Source organism: Protopterus annectens, chromosome 6.part0, assembly GCF_019279795.1.
Source record: "Protopterus annectens isolate FY-2018-M chromosome 6.part0, PAN1.0, whole genome shotgun sequence".
Lineage (NCBI taxonomy): Eukaryota > Metazoa > Chordata > Ceratodontiformes > Protopteridae > Protopterus > Protopterus annectens.
In genome coordinates this window covers 1,575,422,982-1,575,443,727 of record NC_056737.1, presented here as the reverse complement: position 1 = coordinate 1,575,443,727, position 20,746 = coordinate 1,575,422,982, and the positions used below count along the sequence as shown (strand labels likewise).

The following is a 20,746-nucleotide window of genomic DNA, read 5'->3' as shown; positions in this document are numbered from 1 at the left end:
ACACATTTATTTGACAAACTACTTCAGTCTACTGGCCACCAAAACCCAGCTATGTGCAAGAAAAATACTGCAAGCCCTAGGGTTCATGGCGTCTTACTAATTCCATATGTAAGATTGCATATGAGGAAGCGTCAATGGTACTTATAAAGTCTCTGGTGTCAACATTCTCAGGACCTGGAAACAATGATTCCTATCATTCTTTGCCTAAGGACACAGTTCCTTTAGTGGACAGAGGCCTGCTACCACAACAAGGGACTCCCTTTCACTCAACCCCTGCCGCCCAAACCCTAACAGATGCATCAGATTATGCATGGGGGGGCTCACATGGCAGGGCAATGCATTCAATGCAAATGGAGCCCAAAGCAAATGCACCTGCATGTCAATCAAAAAGAAATGTTAGCTGTACAAAATGCTCTGACAGTCTTCAAAGGCCTTATTCTTCCAGGACAACTATTGGTAAAGACGGACAACACCACAGTTATGTGGTACATAACAAGCATGGGGGAACTCATTCCTACCCACTCTGCAGATTAGCCATGGCTCTGTGGAACACAGCCTTGAGCAACCAAGTGCACCTGCAAGTTCAATTCCTGCTAGGCAAACTGAATTCACTGGCAGACAACTTAAGCAGAAAGCTAATGGACCCACATGAGTGGAAACTGGAACCCAACATATTCAAGCTTCTGAGGCACAGGTGGGGGGCACCAGAGATGGACCTCTTTGCTTCCCTTCAGAACTATCAATTGAGCAGGTATTGCTCCAGAACTCCCCACAGCCAAGCATGGAAAGTGGATGGCCTGTCCTTTGCGTGGGAAAACTTCTCAATCTATGCCTTTCCCCCTCTGCCCCTCCTCTCGAAGGTCCTACTAAAGATCAAACAGGACAGGCCAAGGACAATCCTGATTGCACCAGACTGGCTACACCAGCACTGGTACCCTCTTTTGCGCAGTCTGACAGTGGTGCCACCATGGCACCTGCCTCTGACCCCTTCCCTGCTGTCCCAGCAGGAGGCTAAGATTTTGCATCCTCAGCTACAGACCTTGAACCTAGCAGCCTGGCTTATCCCCTGAACTCATCACCAGCAACCCTCAGTAAACAGGTGCTGGATGTCATCCTTGAGGCAAGGAGGCCTACTACTAGAAAATCCTATTCGGAAAAGGGAAAAGATACTGTTCTTGGAGCCAGTCTCAGGGAATGGACACAACTGTGCCCAGCTTACCTTGTATGCTAGATTACTTAACAGAAATTCTCCACAAAGGCCTATCCTCTTCAGTTAAGATTCATGCCTCTGCCATCTCAGCTCATTATAATACTGAGCCCACCCCTCTTCTCTCATCCTCTGGTCAAACAGTTCATGAGAAGAGCCAAACATTTAAGACCCCCAGGAGTGCTCCCACTCCAGCCTAGGACCTTAACTCTGTATTGGAAAAGCTCATGCTTCTGCCCTTTGAGCCTGCTGCTACAGCAGAGTTAAAATTCCTCTCATGGAAAACCACTTTACTTCTAGCCATCACTTCAGCAAGAAGAGTGTCTGAATTGCAGGCCCTTATGGCCATGGAACCCTTCATTATTTTCCATGCGGACAGGGTTTCCCTCAGGACTAACCCATCATTTATGCTCAAGGTGGTACCTAGTGTGGCTTTAAAACAATCCATTCATTTGCCAACCTTTTTCCCTAACCCTCAGAATAAAGAGGAAAGGACCCTGCACTCCTTGGATGTACACAGACAGCTTAGGTTTTATCTGGACAGGACTAAGCCTTTCAAGAAAACTCAACAGCTGCCAGTCAGCTTTGCCGCAGGGGCAGAGGCAAGGCCATTTCAAAGCAAACCATTTCTAAATGGATAGCACACTGCATCCATTTCTACTACAAACACCATGAGAAACCTACTCCACAGGGGATCAGAATAGATTCCACTAGGGCTACATCTACCTCTAGAGCCTTTCTCATGGGAGTCCCTAACAGGGACATCCTAGAAGCTGCAACCTGGAGCTCTGATCACACTTTCACCAAGTATTGTGACTTACCTAGCTTTTCTAAATCCAGAGCTGGATTTGCCACAGCAGTCTTACAGGGCCTGCTTTCCAGCCCTAATGCTTCTTGACTGCCTCCACCCATCCTCAGCTTTGGGAATCAACCCAAATGTGATGACTGCAACAGTGAAACATGAAAAACATAGTACCGTTGTGTACACTTACCATAAATGTAGATGTTCGAGTGTGTATTCACTGTTGCAGTCCTGGTTACCCTCCCTCCAGCCCCCTGACTTCTCTTTACTTTTACCTATCCTTTTTGTTTGGCATACCTTATATCATTGGTATTTGCTTTTTGCTGTGGGTGTTCCACACCATGTAATTGCTTCCTATTTAGGGGGCTCCTGACATCAGGGGCAAGAAAAACTGATGTAATGGGCGTCGGCTGCATGTTTTATACCCCTGACAACCTGACATCATGGAAGAAGTGACAGCATTCGATGCAGAAATTCCAAGACTCTGGTATTCAGGCCGACTGAGGACTACCTGCAGGCAGATAACCCAAATGTAATGACTGCAACAGTGAATAAACTCAAACATCTACATTTATGGTTAAGTGTACATAACCGTACTGTACTGTGGTCATGCACAGCTCATCACATCATGTCATCCAGAAAAAAAAAAACATTGTTGATTGCCATACTATGCTGGCTCCAGTCTGAAAATAGACACCTTTTGTTCCAATATGCTTGCCTGTTACTATAACATAAATCGAGTAATAAAATTTGAAAAATCATCAGTTGTATTTCTAGGTATCGTGTTTCTGTAGTGTTCATAGTTATTTCATTAGTGTGCTAATCACTTTTTTGTTTTAATTTGGCTTGGGGCTCAACCACTCCAGTCACTGTATTTAAGGGATCAAAGAGACCATATATGAAGGAATGTATCCTGGTAATAAATCATGATACCGGGGAGTACCAGCTGGAGAAACTGAGCAACAACATCACTGTGAAGAAAACCAGGTAGAATACCTTTAATTTTTCAATAAGTGCTTGGTTTTGCAAGCAGCTAGATGAAATGACAAGTCCTGCTTCTGAAGGTCATCACAGTTGTCACCCAGATTTTCATTAAATATGCAGTGCCATGTAGTGCTACAGAGCAACATAAACATTCCTGTTGACTCCCTTAAGTAGAGCAACACTGGTAGTCCTCCCCCTGTTTTTGTTTGGCTTTATAAGTTCTGGTGTTAATTCTTTAAACTTTCAGTCATCTTGCGACTGAAATTAGTTTTGTATGAGATTACAGATTTTCAGTTAAATGAAATATCACGGTAGTGCTGTCTTTAGAGGAGGTTTTAATCTCTTTCTTGACACTTTTTTGTCATTTAAGTTTGGCTGTCCTTTTCATTGTGTATTTATAACATAACTTTCATAAAGCTTTATTGTTGGCAGTAATATTTCATAATGCTGGTTGCAGTTTTGCATGTTTCATCTTTCCAAGAAAACACTGGAATAAAGCTTTTTACTGGGTTTTCGGTTCTATTCTGGAGTGTTTTCTAGTGTGAGATATATTCATTTTCTTTTCTCTTGAACTAAGACTTTATTTCTTTTAACCAAGTCGACTTCATAGACACAAATGTCCGCATCTGTTTTTGAGTGACCCAAAATCAGTTATTTGTTCAATATTATACAGTATGCAAGCAGAGACTAAGGAAATTAAACCCAGTACCATGCAATGAAGCTTATTAACAGGTTATAACCTTTAATCCCCTGAAGTATAATGCCAGACAAAAAAATGACCTCAGCAGAAGGAGCTGACTTCTTCTCCAACCACTCAAAAAGACACAAGGCCACACCTTAAATGCCTTTTCCACAGCTTTGGATCTCTAGTGAAAGACTGCATAAGGCTGCCACATCTAAAGTGAAGGTAATGACTTTGCCTGCTTTCCAGGTCCATTTCCAGGCTGTACAGTTCTGAAGCCTTCTAAGCCATAACAATGCCTGATTTCCCTTTTGGACGATGGACATAGCATGGCAGGTTTGTTACTACGGTCTGTGCTTTGTGTGCACCAGGATGTTCATCATAGGGTTCACTGTTGGCAGGAAGCCTGTGGCCATCTAATGTTCCAAAACTCTTCCCTCCTCTCAGGACTCTGCTGATGCTTTGCTGCTGGTGTCAGGACATCAGTAGTATAAAAAGTGCATCAGCCTTGCAGTAGCGCTCTCATTCCTTTACTACATGGAGTCCACCAGTTGACCAATGTTCAGTTTTCTTAGGACAGGTAAGTACCCTTTAATTTTTCCAGATCTTTTTGGGTTTCTAATACCGTGACTGGAATGGACCCCATTCCTAAATCAAAGTACGGTTAAAGTTCATAAAATTAGTATTGTTTTAATCTTTGTCATCCGGAAGTGCTCTTCGCAACACCCACAATGTGCCCAGTAATGACTCCTTCTGCAATTCATACAGAGTTGCATGTATTGGTAACATATTTAAATACGATTGTAGATTCTTTTTTATATGACCCGTTGTTCCTACTACTGTTGGAACTGTCTGGGTATCTTTCTTCCACATTGCTCTCATTTCTGCCTGTAAATCCTGATCGATTTCAGCAATCAGTGCTACGTTTATCTTCTTTTCATGGACCACTATATCTGTCTTTTGCACTGTTAGTGATGGGTGATCTCATGTGATGTAGACTTTATTTTCTATGATGCTTTGTGGCTCATGGTTCCAATGTTTTTCAGCCACTTCAGTACCATAATGTTTGCACAATTCCCAGTGCAACAGTCTTGCTACATTATTATGCCTTTCAAATATACAGTCCTCCTGCCATTAGAATGTCATAACCAGCAACAAAGTGTGCAACTGTTTCCAGTTCTGTTTTACAGAACCTACGCTTGTCTGTTTCTCCCACATGTTCAATGGACTTTGTAAACCAGTGTATATATAGCCCACTATCTTGGGCCACCAATATTAACCTTTCATCTTTTGGTTTGAATTTGCCTGTCCTTAACCATTCCTGCGTTCGATCCTGATCAACTTGAGGTTCTGCTAGAAGTTTTCTGTAATTGCAACTATAATTATGCATTTTCCACATTTCTTGCCTTCTCATCTTATCCTTCACCTTATATTCTTTTGTTTTTTGGCACATTCAGTTGCTGCCTGATTTTTATCTACTTCTGGTTTGATTTCCATTCCTGCTTGATGCTGATATGCTTCTGTTAAACTAAGTATGGAAGTCTTCTTAGATTTATTCTCCTCGTGTTTCAAAACTTTCACTAAGTTTGGGCCTTGTGAGGTCAGCAGATGTGTGCAGTCCCACAATTGCACACAGAGATATTGCAGAGATAAGTACCCTCATAGAGGATTTTCTTCTGTTTTGGAATGATTGTTAATTTTTTTGAATGTCTGATATGATTTCTAATATAGCAAAAACTGTTTCATATGTTAACTGTTTAATTTGTGGCATACAGATTTCACTTAAAGATTACCACTCTGTGTTGTTTTGCTTACCTTGGACAACGGTACAACATGGATTTCTGTCCCCACTGCGTCATATACCATTAGGGCAATCCATCACAGCCAACGTTCTCTCCAAGAGTTTGCTGCCTAGAGAAGAGCTCAAGCCTAGGGTAGGGCTGCTATAGTGTCAGCCCAAGGTCTCTGTGAACCCAAATTGAAATATTCATAAAAAAGGGAGAAGGGAAAGGAAACCAAGGATGCCACTGCCAATTCAGGGTTTCCAAGGTCTATTGATTCTGTACAAGGAGAGGTAGTTTCACAGCCCCAGCTACAGAATTTCTTGTGGCTGTGGCCCCAGGTGCAACCACACAAGATTCCCCTCTTTTCATCATTCTTGACAAGCTAATTATTTTCAGTAAGTACTTCTTGATTTGTTTCTAACTTCAGAATATCTGCCTAAACATTTCATCCTCAAATTTTTAGGGTCTGTGTATTAATTTCCCCCCAAGTGTTTGGCAGTGCTCTATACAGACTCAGACACCTTGAGTGACATTTTTCCTGTAAAAGCACAATTGAAATTTCTTCAATACCTAGTTGCACCCAGGACAACTAGTTTGCAGTGATGAGCACTGTCCACATAGTTGCAAACTGGATACTCCAGACAGTGATTGATATTCTCACTCCAGCTGTCTAATCTTTATTATTTATTTATTAATTGTCATTTGTTAACCGGATTGGTCCAACTGAGCCAAAGGCTCATTTTCAGCGGAGACCCAAGGAGAAAAGCTCCAATTATAGACATTCCAAAAAAAACTGTAATTAATACAAAGATTAAAAATTACAATAGTAATATTGACAAGAAACATTTTACATAAAATGAAATAAACAAAGACAAAATATTTATATACAAGTTTCAAAAAATCCAATACAATAACGGCAGGATAAACCCTGGGTAAGAATATTTACAAGAACCTAATTGTAGATGTACTGTAAATTGGAGTGTTAGAAGAGCAAGAAAAAAAGGCAGATAAAAAGTGAGAAAAAATTAAAAGTAATCAAAAGTAGAATTTAGGAAGAAATCAGATGGAGATCAGGTTGGAGCTTGGCAAGGGCAGGACCAGGTCTTAAGAAGGCAGTGTTTGAGTTGTAGTTTGAAATGGAACTTATGGAGGATAATTCTTTTTTTTAAGTGGAAGGAGTTCCAGGTGTGAGCTACAGAGTATTTATATACGGACTTACCAATATTTTTTGGCAGTTTGTAAATGTCAAGAAGATGTTTGTCAGATGTACGAAGCTGATGTTGGGGGTTATATAGAGATACAATATTTGAGATGGATGGACAGGAAGTGGGATTATAAAGAACTGAGTGTGTGATATGCAATTGAGAAAGAAACAATTGTTTAGGAAATTCAGGCCATTGTAATGATTTAAGAGCGAGGCATTTGTAGGGGAGATTAAAGGCGAATCTAGTGATTTTATTGTATGTTTGCTGTAGTTTAGAGAGAAGCGAAGACTGAAGGTTAATAAAAACTGGAGCTGCATATAAAAGACAGGGTAATAGGAGAGACAGGGCTAGGGAGGATTTGGTGGAGGGTGAAAGCAGTTTGTGGTTATGGTACAGGAGACCACATTTCTGTTTTTTTTTTTTTTTATGCAATGATGGATATGTATGTCGAATTTTGATTCGTCGTCAATTACAACACCAAGTAATTTAGTATGGGGTTCTGGTCTGATAGGGGGATTGTTGGGAGAGATAATAGAGAAAGTGGGTTTGTGTGTTGCCAGTGTTTCAGGAAAGAAAAGTAGAAGTTTAGTTTTTTTTTGGCTGTAGAATTAATTGATTATCAGTGAGACAGGTTTCGATGGATGTAAAAGTATCTTGGGTAAGAGCAAGGAGTTCTGGGATGCTGTGGGCAGTGGTAATAAAGGTAGAGTCTTCAACATATTGTAAGAGTGTAGAGAGTTTGGTAGCAGAGGATAAACAGTTAGTAAAAATATTGAACAAGACCGGACCCAATATAGAGCCTTGGGGGACACCGGTGTTGACAGGAAGAAATGGGGAGGTGATAGTTTTCAAGCATATAGATTTTTTTCTGTTAGTTAAGTAGCTAGAAAACCAGCTTAAAGAGGGGGGTGGCGAGATGAAGGTCATAGAGTTTAGTTATCAGTTTAGAGTGAGATGCAGTATCAAATGCTTTGGAGAGGTCAAGGAATAAACAGGAAACTAGTAGATTGTTGTCTGGGCTTCTGCTACAGTTTGGGTGAATGAGAGTAGAGCTACTGATGTACTGTGGTATGGTCTGAAGCCATGTTTGGTGGGAGTAAAAAGGTTATTATCTAGCAGATGGTAGGTGTGAACACACTTTTCTAGAATTTTGTAAAGGAGGGGTAGTATAGCAATGGGACGATAGTTGGATGGGTCAGTGGAGTTGGGAGGGTGGCCTAATGGCTAAGGTGTTTGCCTTACAAACACAAGGTACAGGGTTTGAATCTCACAGGGGATAATTGGCTAGGCTTAAAATGGCTCGCAAGGGCAATTAGCCTAGTACTAGCCTATGAACCTATGAGTTGCCTCCTTTGTGAAGAGGGATTGTGTAGAAGGATTCCCATACATCTGGGACAAGAGACTCAGTAATAGAATGATTAATAAGGACAGAGACAGGGTAAGCGATGCAATTTTAAGAAAGTAGGAAGGTAGATTGTCAACAGAGGGAGAGCAAGGCTTAAGTTTATTTAGTTGGGATTTGATGAAGGCAGTGGTAACTTGTTGTAGGGTGAATGTATTGGAGAAAGGAGGAGTGGGATGTAAAGGTAGAGGAAACAGAACTATTTGGAGTTAGTTTTTGGATTGTTTCAATAAAGTAATTATTTAAAAGAGCAGCAGTCTCTGAGGCAGTATTGAGAGGAACCGGGTTGGGGTAGGAGGATTATCAGGGTCGAGGATTTTATTTGTGGTAGGCCAACATTTTTTAGGGTTATTTGGGCTACTTTGGTTGGAGGCAAAGAAAGTTTTTTTGACTCTGATAACTAGTTTTTTACACCTGTTTCTAAGTTCCTTTAAGCTTTGGAGTAAGGGAAGAGTTTTATTTCTGGCCCAAGTTTTCCAGGCAGCATCCCTCTGATGCATGATAGTGTGTTTGCTTAGTTAACCAGGGAGCACCTTGATTTTTCTGGAAGGTGCCTTGGAATTTAGTACATCTAGAAATAGCGCATTGAAAGAGGTCACAGCATCATTAAGGGGGAGGTTTTTAAGGAAGGACCAGTTTACGTTGGACAAAGTGGAGATGAAATTGTCTGGATTGAAGTGAGTCAGATCACAACATTCTCTGCAAAGGTGTTTTTTGGGAGGGTGTTGGGAGTATTTATGGATATAAATAGGGGAATGGTCACTTAGAGAGGTAGGGAGAGTGTCAGGGTTGTGGTAGAGACAAGGGTCAGAAGTGAGGATCCAGTCTATTAATAGAGCCTGAAGTAGAGCTTCTGTTGGACCTGGTAGGGAAAGATATTAGTTGGTGGCAATCGTACATCTTGAGACTGTGAGTAGGAGATGAGGAAGAAAGAATGGTCCAATCTATATTTATGTCTCCAATAATCAAAAAAGGGTCAATTGCCATGGATATGAGCTTTCCTACTATCTCCATTACCGGCTTGGTGGAGATGGGCATCCTGAGGCAGTGTAGAAATTGTCTCATGTTTACTGTCAACCGGATAATTCTCTCACATACCATATCAGTTTGTTTGAGATGTATTTCCACAATGTCACTGAAGACAAAGCTCTCACATAAAAGTACTACTAATGTCAATAAGGTTGTCAGTAGTACACATGCTGCACCCATCACGCACAGTTCAAAGCAGACATATAGACCTGCGTAACATTCCTAAATCACAAAGACCTACTAGACGAAGTACACATAATAAATACCCTCAGCAGCCCCAAATGTGCTCTTTGAAAGCAACACCCACATAAACACATACAGCTACATCTTATGGAGCCTCTACCTCTAAGCCCATATGGCATGTCACCACACAATCCAATATTTTATTAATTGGAGACTCAATCATGAGACACAGTGATGTCCCTCTCACCAGGCTGAGTAAGGAGAAAGTTATGGTCAGTTGCTTATCAGGGGCTAGGATCTGCCACATTACGCATGCACTCTGGTCATTGGACCACAGCTACCAATATGACTCGATCATAATTCATGTGTGAGTAAATGACCTGAGACATACCTCCCTAGACTATATGAAGAGAGACATCTTGGAGCTCTCGGAATATGTGTCTCAGGCTGGTATGAGCCTAGCATTGAGCAGCATTTTACCTTCTCTAAGGATGATGCCACAATATGAACAAAAGTTGATTGTCTTTAATAATTGGCGTAGTTTCTGGTGTCATTCTACGGTTGTGCAGTATTTATCAGCATGGATGGAGATGGTCAACAGACCATGCTGCTTTGTCAGGGATGGTCTGCACCTCTCCATTTTGGCTTTCAAATAGTAGATAAAACACAGTCTTCCCCCTTAGTGCCTTTTTTTAGGCAATGCCAAACTGAAAGTACTTCCAACATAGCAAATCAAAACCAAGCAAATCTAAAGGTAGTACTGCTCAGTGCTAGGAGTCTAACAAAAAACTCTACTCCCTAGAAGCTCTGTTTTCACTAGAGAATGCTGACATCTGTGCAGTCACTGAGTCATGGTTTAAAGCTCCGGGGTACACACCAACAGTGCTAGGTTATAATGCCTTCCACACATTTAGGACAGCTACTTCACCAGCAGGGACTAAAGGTAGAGGTGTCTCTATTTACATTAGAGTTAAATATAGTTCAAGGCTGGTCAAACAGGACAATGCACTTGAGCTGCTCCATGTTCAAATCACCATAGGTAAAATCCAGTACCACTTCCTTGCAAGCTATAGGTCCCCCTCTATGACCCAGGAAACCCATACCACGTATTTAAACTTTAGAAACACTAACCATCCAACCCAATACCATATTCATGGGTGACTTTAATCACCCCACTATTAACTGGGAATCCTATATGACATCAAATGCACAGGCACAGAGACTCCTGGATTTTATAAACACAAACTTCCTGGACCAGATAGTTAGTACACCAGTCAGGGGGGCAACCATACTGGACCTGGTCCTCACTAATATGGGAGACTGCTGCACACCCCCTACTGTAACTCTTTCCCTGGTAAGGTCAGACCACAAAATGGTCTCCTTTGAAGTAAAAATAAAACCTGGACCCCCAGCTAAAGCTGGAATATTCAGGAACTATTCTAAGACCAAACTCCTGCTATTAAGTGAGAACCTGGAACATTTTCAAGCCCTCATAAACCCTGTGAACACTTCTGCCTATGCAGAACTGTTCACAGAAACCCTACACAAGCATGTTAATAGCTGCATAGAGGCAGCTGTACCTACCAGGAAGAAGTGCAGAACTAACTCAAAACAATGAGCCACCCTGGTGGAATCACAAAAGCAATCTGCTATATAACGGGAGGAAGAAAAATCATGGCAAAAATTAGGAGGTGCAGCACCCAGCAGGATAAAAGCACTCTCATCAAACTAAACAAACAACTCAGAGAACAAATAGTCTACAAAAGCCAAATTTGAGGTAAGTTTAGCCTCCCATGCCAAGGACAACCACAAAACATTCTTTAGCTTATGTCTGCAACCTCAAAGGCAATACACACTTGTATGCAGAGCTCATTGTAAATGGAGCCACGTATATTGAGACAGAAGATATAGTAAACCTCCTGGCTGATAAAGTCAGCTCTAACTTTACTCCTCTCTCCCCTCAACCTTCCCTCAGGACATATCATGAAATATAGCTTGCCCTACTATCATTAGGGAACAGGTCCTTAGTGCTCTAAGACCAAGAACACTGCATCAATGGGCCCAGATAATATTCCAGGATGCCTTCTAAATAGCATAAAACATGACCTATCAGGAACTCTGGAATTACTATTTAACTGTAGCCTTCAAACAGGCTTCATGCCTCATGAATTGAGAAAGGCAACAGTTATCCCTCTGCGCAAAGGTGGGCCATCAACAGACCCTGGAAACTGCAGAACCATAAGTCTCACTAGTTTTATATGTAAAGCCATGGAAAGAATTATCATGGAGATGATCAATAGAGATGACACTGGACCCAACCCAGTTTGGTTTCATCAAGGGCAGGTTATGTGTACTCAATGTGGTGGACTTCTTTAAGAAGGTCTCCAAAGCAATAGATGAGGGCAGAATCGTTCACACTGCCTACCTTCACCTGGCCAAGGCATTTGACACAATGCCCCACTCTGGCATTATTGACAACCTCAGAAGGTTAGGTACAAACCCATATGTCACCCAGTGGATAGCCAACTGGCTCACAGACAGGACCCAGTAAGTTAGAATTGGGGAGTTCACCTGTACAAAGAGGCCAGTCACAAGTGGAGTCCCTCAGGGATCAGTCCTTGGACCGCTCCTTTTTGGCATTTAATTCTCAGAAGTCAAGGCCAATGTCTGTTGCAAATTAGGAGCTGTCATTGAATCTCACACTGACACAAATGTTCTCCAGGAGGGGCTGGCACAGACAATCAAGTGGTGCCAGAGCCATGGACTAAAAGTAAATGCCAAGAAATGCATAATAGTATCCTTTGGGAAGTCATCCATCCCTGGTAACTATCATATTGACAACACACCCCTTAGAGTTGACCAAGTAGTCAGGGACTTAGGGACACATAGATAGTGATCTAGCCTTTGATCATCACTTGTCTACAGTGGTGAGGAAATCATTCTATGTTGCACAACTTATAAACAAAGGTATGGCATCCAAGTCCAAGGAAGTCACTGTTCCACTGTATTCGGCATTCATCAGACCTATCATTGAGTACAATGCCCCCTTTGGTGTGTACCTAACTAGGCATATCCAACAACTGGAATGTCCACAGAGGTTCTTCACTAAAAGACTACAGGGCATAAGTAATATGTCCTATGCAGACCGCTTCAAGACCCTATCCCTGTATTGTCTCCTACAGGCTTTTGAGGGGAGATCTATGCCTGGCATACAGGGCATTGTCAGACCCCACTCTGAAACTCCTGCATATCTACAAAACAAACTGTACCATAATTACCCATTCTAAAGACTTAAACCTTGCCTGTGATATAAATATGACCTGCTGGAGAGATGGGCATGTATGCCAGAGACTACCCTTTCTATGGAACAGGCCCCCCATCCATTTGAAGTAGAATTCTTCCCTAACCCAGTTCAAGTGCAACTTGGACAGTTGGATGGGAAACTGGAAATTCATCCCTGGTTTGGCACGTGTCTGTAATGGACACAGGTAACCTGTAAATGGTTCATCTCCCAGGCCCTTGCTTACACTTATCAAGGGTATCAGAACTTGTCAGAGATTTGGGATGCATGGCTAGGCTTAAAAAGGCCTTGTGGTCGTTAGCCTAGTAAACACCTATGAACACTGCAAGGTGCCTATGCCTTTGGTATCTTACATGAAGAGTGGATGGGAAACCAAAAATTTGTCTCAGGGTTCCACCCATGTCCCTCATTGACCAGGGAGACAGGTGCTGATTGAGGTTTCTTTTTTGGGGATAAACTCTTGACTAGGATTATAAAGGCCCCAGGGCCATTGCCTTAGTATAACCAATAATTCTTTGATCTCCTTGACCATAATCTCAGCTGCTTCTTTGGCGGCCACAGATCCTTCTGCCACCAATGCTAGTATTTTGATAACTGCTTCTCCACCAGAGGACTTTTACTAAGAGACAGTCTCCACAAAATGAAGGAAGCCTTTCAGCAGGATACCAAGGAATACTCCGAAAGTGAACACTGATGCAAGGCTTTCATGGGTCTTCCTGAACTTAGGCTCCTAGCCATCCTTTCATTACTAGAGATCCTGGAAGATGTCTTTGAAAATGCATCTCTGGTGCCTGTCTTGCATCCCCCTATTTTTAGGAAATCTGACTGTTTCTTAAGAGTCAAAGATTCCCTTAGATTTATATAAAAGTCCTTTTGCTGGTACGAATGCAACTATTGGGCCTAGCAAGAGCCATTGTAGCTCTGACCAGAAATCGCATCCTAAATGATGAGTAGAGCTCTGGATAAAATATGTACATGGCTGCTACTCTGGCATTTAGGGCTTTAAATTGACAGTTCCACATATTCTCTTCTCAGCAGACCTTACTGGAGCAGAATAGGGCCAAGTTGGAATGTATCAAAGATAAAGACTTGAAACAGGAGTTGCTGGACCTTTTGAGACCTTTCCTATCAGGTGGCTAGGCACTCCAAGAAGTGTAGTTATGATGCTGTGGATTCATCTTGCAGTGCAGCAGCCATGGGTTCAGTTATTAGGAGACATGATTGACAGACAATGTGAAGACAGGGATTCTTAATGACCCCCTTATACAAGGCTTTCCTCTTCAGACCCAACTTGCACAGGAGGTTTAAAAAAAAAAGATGGGGCTACCCAGTCTGTTAGGCAGATTTTTTGTAACTTTGTGCCCAAGTATGTTAGGAACTTCCCTACAAAAGGTCTGACTTCCAATACTAGTCAGGAGTCCACCAGGTCTGTAAAAGGGAAGAAAAGTAAGCTTAGAAGAGAGTGGCAAGTTCAACACAAGAAGCCCTTGCCTGAGGGATTAGTCATGATTCAGATTTGCTGCCCATCTCACCCTCAAAAAAACTTGGATGTAGATTGCCCTGTAAGGAACTGGGAAGCAGCAGCTCAGGACATTTGAGTTCTGTACTCTCTAGAAACCAGTTCCCAGGGACCAAGCACAATGAATTCCTTAGGTAATCTGAGATACGTTGAAAATGGGCTGTGGAAACAAGAGTATGGGGGAAGACAGGGTTTTATTCCAGGTTGTTTCTTATACAAAAAATAGGTTACTTGGAGATCCATCTTTAACATTTCTCATATAAACCAAGATCTGAAAGTCCCAAAGTTCAAAATGCTCATTCTGCAGAGACTGCTACCTTTCATTCTTCAAGGAGTATTTGTTGCAATACTGAAGTTTAATGATATATATTTTCATCTTCCTATAAGTGAAAAGCACAGTACATTCACAAGTTTTCCATCATTGAGGATTGAGCATGACATATGCAGACCCACATTGAATGGATGGTTCACAGAGGCACATTGCTAGATCTGACAAGCAGCTGGCATGCACTAGATCTGTTTGCTTTTTTTCTGAACAGGAAGCTGAAACCATTCTATTCAAGGTTAGCAGTTCCAGAAGCCTGGATGACAAGTCTTCTTCCTATATTGGATAGGTCTGTTTATGTATGCCATTTCTTGTCATACCTTTTAATATCCAGTTTTGATAAAAGTGCAGGAAGAGAGGCTGAATGTGATCCTCATAGCTCCTTTTTGGCCAAGGCAGAACTGGTTTCCACTCCTATTTGACATGGTAAGTGGTAAGTAAGAGTTACTATCTGGACCTGCTGTATCAAAATAAGTAGCCCTCCTATTCCATCCTGAGCACACTGAGGCTGAGAGGCTGGATGATCTCGCATTAATCCCAGATTAGCACAGATATTTAGAGGACATGCTTAATATTATGAAGGAGGCCAGGAAGCAAGAAAGTCATGCCTAGCAAAATGGAAATATTCTCTTTCTGGTGTCAGCCCAGGGTCCTCAACCCCAGAAAGGCTAAGGTGGCACTTGTCCTGAAATATCTGTCAGTCTGTGGCTTATCTTGCACATCCATAAAAGGTAATGCCTCTGCTATTTCAGTCTGCTGGCCCACAGACCCCCAACTTTATTCTAGACCTTCTGTCTAGGGGTTGGGAGGGTGGCCTAATGGTTAAAGGTGTTTGCCTTACAAACTCAAGGTACAGGGTTTGAATCTCACAGGGGATAACTGGCTAGGCTTAAAATGGCTCACAGGGGCAGTTAGCCTAGTACTAACCTATGAACCTATGAACCTATGAATGTAGTACAGTTGTGTTAAGAATATATCATAATTGTCCATTATGGGAAGAGTTTGATACAATTGTCTGACCATAACACTTGCAAATTTAAGGTTACAAACTGTCTGATTTTATTCAGTGTTCTAATTCCAAATCATATCCCCATTTTTCAGGTGCCTCTCCTGTAGTCTTAGCTATTGCCAGAAACGGTATCACAATTAATTGGAAAAACAAACATCCTTTCTTTTTCAGAATGTGTCTAACAAAGAATGTATGTAATAAAGAATTGCAACTTTATACAGTAAAACTGCAAATATTACTCATAAGAAATTATCTTGGCTAAAACTTAAAGATCTTTTAGAAAAGTATTAGTGTTGATGATTAAAAATAATAATTGTTATGGACACTGTATATAGTTTTATTAGTTTATTTATCTGTTGGTTGAATTTATTAATTTTGCTCATGTCTGTTAAAATCCAATAAAAATTATCATAATTGCAAATGTCTGATTTGGTTTCACTGTTGCAGACCATGTTCCTTCCTACCCTGCCCCACCTTTCTTTTCTAATGCATCCTTCTTGGATTGGATTGATGAACCAGTGTACTTATCCTCCCCTTTATCACTATAAACCCATGCACTCTGTACTTCACTGAAGTCTCCATATTGGGCATCTTGAGGTGGACCTGGCCAGTGCTGGAGTCACCACCTGGCCCCATGCTCTGATGCCAAGAAGTTTTTCCTTTGGTTCTGCCAGAGCAAGAAAGAACCAAGAAGTTATTGACCAATACAGTCTTTGTACCACTGACATCCTGAACACAGAAGCAGGTTGTCATCTGAAACCATATGGGAGAGAAGGCAGTTGGAAGACTGACTGCTTAGCAGGATATCCTGAAAGTGATGACTGTAGCAGTAAAACTACTCTTACCATCTACACTTATGGTAAGTTCCTAACATTAAATATATACTTTCTGGATTTTTTTTAAGTTTCTGAACCTAATCTCTTACTGGTATTGAGATAGAAATCTCAAAATTAGGCAATAATCCTCACATTTACTTTAAAGAAAGTGTAGTGGATGACTTTATTTGTGGACTCAGGAGGGTAAGGATGACATTTGATGAAGCACAGATGTATTTATTAGTCAGGTGGATCTGATGATCTGAGATGTACCCTTGCCAGTGACTTCCTGAGCACAAGGCAAAAATAATGCATGAGCTATAAATTTACAAGAAGCTGGAGTAGTAGTGTAATACAGAAATTGTCAGCATTTACATTGTTGCAAAGATACTCTGTGGTAGTAAGTTCCAGCGGAATAAATATTTCATTTATGTTTGTAAATCGAGGCAACCTGGTGCCCTGTGCCCCTAATCTGGCACCACCCCCTCAACTCTAAGTTGAGGACTAAAAAAATGTTCTCTCTGAGTTGAGGATAAAAAAGCTCTTCTGTTTTGAAAGTGTAACAGACCATTTGCTACAAATGTTAAAGTAGCACACACAGTGCTCTTCAGGACTTCAGCCATGGCCGGAGATAATCAAAAATGGTATCTGCATTCAAATCTGAATGTTGATACTATGCTTCTGCACCATTAGCATTTAAGAACTTGTGCCAAGGGCAGCTGACGCTTTGCCTGCCCTAGCTACACCTTTGTTACAGCATACTGGAGTTAGCTGTGCAAGACCAGTCAATCTTTAATACTGTTTGATATGCTGAGGAGAATGCTAACTATGTGTATTGTTTTGAACATGTGCTGTGTATCTCATGTAACAGCCTGAGAACATTGTGGAGTTGTTTTGAGAATGTGTAGTCTAATTAGTATCTTAAAAAGAACTAATTGTGATAGTGCACATAAAGTATCAAACAAGATCATAAAAGCATAACATTCATCTAACTACATGGGTAAAGTAACAGCCTTATGTGTAGTAGGTGCTGGGTTCAAGTCCATAACAGGCAGAATATGTCTGTAAATGAATGTGCTATCCATTTCACACTGAGCTGATCGAAGGAAGGACACTGAGGAAACTCGGAGCTATAATATATAACATTAAGTATCCTGTTTTTGTTTATTTTGTTCTTTATTTCTTTGTTATTTATAGCACTTTGTGTACTGTGTATTTTTCTAGTTAGTTTCACTGTGTGTGAGGTATTAACTGGAAATTGTCCACTTTATTAAGCATCTGTTGGGTTGTTTGTTTCTGATAACTTGTTGCAGTTAAACTCTTTTTTCTAGAGGCTCCTTTAGCTGTTTAAAACTTTCATTTAAAGGCTCACTGCTGCTTTTCAGCTGTGAGAAACATTTCTGCAGTTGTTCTAAGTAGTGGGGATATTTGTAGCATTTCCATATTCAGGCTTGTATTTGGGCCTAGTGTTTGTGGAGGCTGTGTGTCTGAGCACATATTCAGGGACATCTTGGTTTAGCCAAAGCCATCAGGCATTTCAGTGAGAGAGAATTGTTTGAGGTTATTGGCTGACTGAGGTCACCTGGACTACAGCTTAGACTAAGCACCTAATTGGTTCTTTTCAGATTTCTTTCTTAAAAGCTGTCTCAGGTTTCAACTTTCTGTTATCTAAGAAGTTCAGTTGTGAGTGTTCTGCCATTTCACACTGAGCTGATCGAAGGAAGGACACTGAGGAAACTCAGAGCTATAATATATAACATTAAGTATCCTGTTTTTTGTTTATTTTGTTCTTTATTTCTTTGTTATTTATAGCACTTTGCGTACTGTGTATTTTTCTAGCTAGTTTCACTGTGTGTGAGGTATTAACTGGAAATTGTCCACTTTTATTAAGCATCTGTTGGGTTGTTTGTTTCTGATAACTTGTTGCAGTTAAACTCTTTTTTTCTAGAGGCTCCTTTAGCTGTTTAAAACTTTCATTTAAAGGCTCACAGCTGCTTTTCAGCTGTGAGAAACATTTCTGCAGTTTGTTTCCCACCCTCCCTCCTTGTTGGTATAGTGTTTTTATAGTTGGTGGCTTTTCAGTTGCCTGCCCCTAGTGTAAATTTGATCTGGGACCCTCCTCCCAGTCTAGTGTCATTACCTCATTTTACCCAGTACAGGGAGAACATTTGAGAAGGCCAATCAGGTTAGTTTCTGCTACTCCTTTCTCTCTTTCCACTAAAAAAAAAATGTATCTGCTTTTACTGTATTTGTGTTTCTTCCTACTTTATTTTGCTTTTGCGTCATCTTAAAAGTACTCAATTGTATTTATTACTGCTTGGTGTAACTCATTCTAAGCCTTTTAGTTTAAGCACTTGGGCTTCAGACCAGTTGTTTTACATTAAGAAGGTTTGTGGTCTGCACTGTAGTGGCAGAACAGGTAGCTTACATCCTTCTAAGTTGGGAACTGCTGATTGAGGGCTCAGTGTCTGTTATTTTAAAGTGTATTAGTTCTGGTTTAAGCACTTGGGCTTCAGGCCAGTTATTTTACATTAAGAGGGTCCGTGGTCTGCACTCTTGTGGGAGGAGAGGCTGGACTCTGCCCTTCTGAGCTGGGAATTTCTGGTTAAAGGCTTATAGTGCCTGCATATTTAAACTGCTTCTTACTGAAATTGGTACACCTTGTTTGCTGTAGCATAGACTAGATCCAGGCCTACTGAATCTAGCTTTGTTTGTATAACCTGAGCACTAATCCAGGCATTCTTTAAAGTATTCAATTGTATTTATTACTGCTTGATAGTAACTTGATTAAGGTGTAGCTACCATTCTAAGTCTTTTGGATTAAGCACTTGGGCTTCAGACCAGTTGTTTTACATTATGAAGGTTTGTGGCCTGCACTGTGATGGCAGGACAAGTAGCTTACATCCTTCTAAGTTGGGAACTGCTGATTGAGGGCTCAGTGTCTGTTATTCTAAAAGTGTATTAGTTCTGGTTTAAGCACTTGGGCTTCAGGCCAGTTATTTTACATTAAGAAGGTTCGTGGTCTGCACTCTTGTGTGAGGAGAGGCTGGACTCTGCCCTTCTGAGCTGGGAATTTCTGGTTAAAGGCTTATAGTGCCTACATATTTGAACTGTTTCTTACTGAAATTGGTACAACTTGTTTGCTGTAGCATAAACTAGATCCAGGCCTGCTGAATCTAGCTTTGTTTGTATGCTTGTTTGTTTGCTTGTTATTTCCCTGAAAAGCTAATTCCACCTAAAACACGGCTTTTCATATGTTCATAGGTTCATACTAGGCTATCTGCCCTAGGGCATTTATAAGCCTAGCCAGAGTGTGTTTGGCTTTCACCACCCATTTTAAATTAATATTGCTATGCCTTTTTTTGAGGTTAGTATACTGTGCCTCTGTCTAACAGTGACACAGAAGTGATAGCCGGGGTAAACCTATGATCTCCCATCCACTCATCAAGATTCCTCTTGAAGAGAGTCAATGTGGGACTCTGCCTAACCTGGACTGGGATTTTATTCCAGAGTGAAGGGAGCCTCTGGGTTATGAATCTGTCCCTCCAGCATGTCCTATTTATTTTAGTGCTGAGGTTCAAGTCTCGAGTGTAGCTCGATGGGATTTGGATTTTCTGAGGTGCAGCATGTCCATTAATTCCGGGTTGGACATGGCTTTATACGTCAGGCACAGATTGCCTCTGAGCAGGCGGTATGCCACTGAGTAGAGCTGGAGTTTCTTTAACCGGGCAGCTTATGGCATCTGTTTGAGCCCTTTGATCCTCTTGGCGAGGTACTTTTGGGGTCTTTCCAGTTGCTGCAGGTGTCTGGTAAGGTACATCCCAAAAGGGGCATTGTACTCAATTATGTGCCTGATGAGGGATGAGAAAAGAGGTACGATGACCTCCCCTGATCTAGATGTGAATCTCTTCATGATTAGGTGGGCTATATAAAATGTTTTTCTAACCACTTTGGCCACGTGGTTGTCAAATGAGAGATTGCTATCAACTTGGGTCCCCAGATCCCTAATGACTTCTTCTGTACATAATGGATTACCACCTATGTGGTAATTTGTAGGCACTTTGTTTTTGCCAAAGGGGATGACTATACACTTTTTGGCGTTTAGCTTGAGGCCATGGCTCTGGCACCAGTTGTCTGTTTCTATGAGGCCCTTTTGGAGGATGCTTGTGTTGGCTGGAGAGTTGATTATGGCGCCCAGTTTGCAGTCATCTGCGAACTTGGTCAGCCACAGTCCTTCCGTGTTGGCCTGTACCGCCGTGAAATATATAACGAACAAGAGAGGTCCCAGGACTGAGCCTTGTGGGATGCCACTTGTAACTGGTTTGGAGTCTGACATGGCTCCAGCAATTCTAACCATGTGGGTTCTGTCCTTGAGCCAGTTTGCAACCCATCTAGTGACATAGGGGTTTATATTTAAGCTGGTGAGCTTATCTATAATGCCCGAGTGGGGTATTGTATTGAAGGCTTTTGCGAGGTCCAGGTAGGCTGTGTGGACCACC

General features: G+C 41.4%; 1 pseudogene; it reads left to right on the top strand.

The window, feature by feature from the left end:
- The window catches only part of LOC122804007, a 455,667-nt pseudogene that overhangs the window by 82,161 nt on the left and 352,760 nt on the right, over positions 1–20,746 (top strand).